Source organism: Emydura macquarii, unplaced genomic scaffold, assembly GCF_026122565.2.
Source record: "Emydura macquarii macquarii isolate MOO-44397 ecotype Brisbane River unplaced genomic scaffold, CSIRO-AGI_Emac_v2 contig_499, whole genome shotgun sequence".
Classification (NCBI taxonomy): Eukaryota; Metazoa; Chordata; order Testudines; family Chelidae; genus Emydura; species Emydura macquarii.
Genome location: NW_027130636.1, coordinates 2,220,231 through 2,221,603, shown reverse-complemented (window position 1 = coordinate 2,221,603; position 1,373 = coordinate 2,220,231).

Below are 1,373 nucleotides of genomic sequence, written 5' to 3'. Positions count from 1 at the left end.
CTGATTAGGAAGGACAGTGCAAATCAGCGGTAAAAATGTTGTAAAGCAAAGGAGCTAGAGCAATTGCAGTGAAACCTTTCTAACCCTTTGGGGTCCGTGGGACTATATCACAGCTTTGGAAAAGTACCATGAGAAGTATCCTCCAGTGAGTGAGAAGTCATATTTGGGAAGGCTGTTGTATTACTTACATACATAACAATCAATAAGCCATATCCAGCCATTCTAGTCCAGAGTATTACACCGATGGAGCCAGATTTTTGTCATTAAGGCTCAGCTAGCAGTAGGCAGAGATGCAGTTCTGCCTCCATAGGTATGGGGCAGCACTTCATGGCCTCAACCAATTTCTGTCCATTTTGGCCTGGCTTGGGATTCAGGAATCACATGCAGGGAGCAGTTCCTGCACTCTGGAGTGATCAGGGACTGCAAAGGTTCCTGCATAGTGGGCCACTAGGAAAGTGGTTTGCATCCTTCTCCTTGGTACACCCGAACAAGGCCCAGCCACAAGCCGCCTTGCAGGCAGCCCTTAAAATCCCAGTGCTATTGGCTGTAATTGCGAGGGGCTGTGTCCGTCTGGTGTACCGGGAAAGCAAGAGGCACTGCAGAGTTCATTGCTGACCCTTGTGGATTCTCAATACACACAGCCCATGATGTGGTTTTGTATGCGCTCCCCATACTTTTCAGCAAGTGACACCATGAGGCTGATCCTCTGTTGTATCGCACCTTCTGTAACAATTTACACACATGCTAGGGGAGCGTGTAAGCAGCTACCATTCTGATCAGATAATATTTTACGCTCCTTGGCGTAAGTGACGGCACAAGGGGAGAGCCCGCGGAGAGCTGAGCCCTTCCGCGACAGAGCTGCGCTGGTATTTGTAATGTGCTTTGGACAGATCAGATATGTTCCTGCAACCCGTGGCTGAGTCCTGACTCTATGCTGAGAGCGGCAGCCTTGCCTGTTTCTAGGTCTGTGGCGCCATCAAGTGGACGTCTCTATACACTTGTTCCCTGAGAGAACTTTCCAAGCAGGGCTGGTGTTGCCTCCCTCACCCTCTGCTTTGCTTTGTCAGCTGTAGGACCTGGCTGGTTGGAGCTGGCATGCTCTCTGTCAAAGGGAGTAGCCACAGCCAGGACACTGCTGGGATGCCTGTCCAGGCCACGCCCAAGGGTTAACATCGTCATGTTCCTTGGACTTTATCTTTTGGTTCCTGGCTAGGGGAACATCCCCAATGTGTGGGGGAAAAGGGGGTCGGGGAGAGAGGGAAACCCACTGAGGTTCTGCTTGTGGAGAGTGTTTCGGTGGGGAGGGGCAGTTTCCCCCTGCAGGACAGGCCACGGGGCTAGTCCCTGAAGCTCACAGTATGGCAGGACCAGCC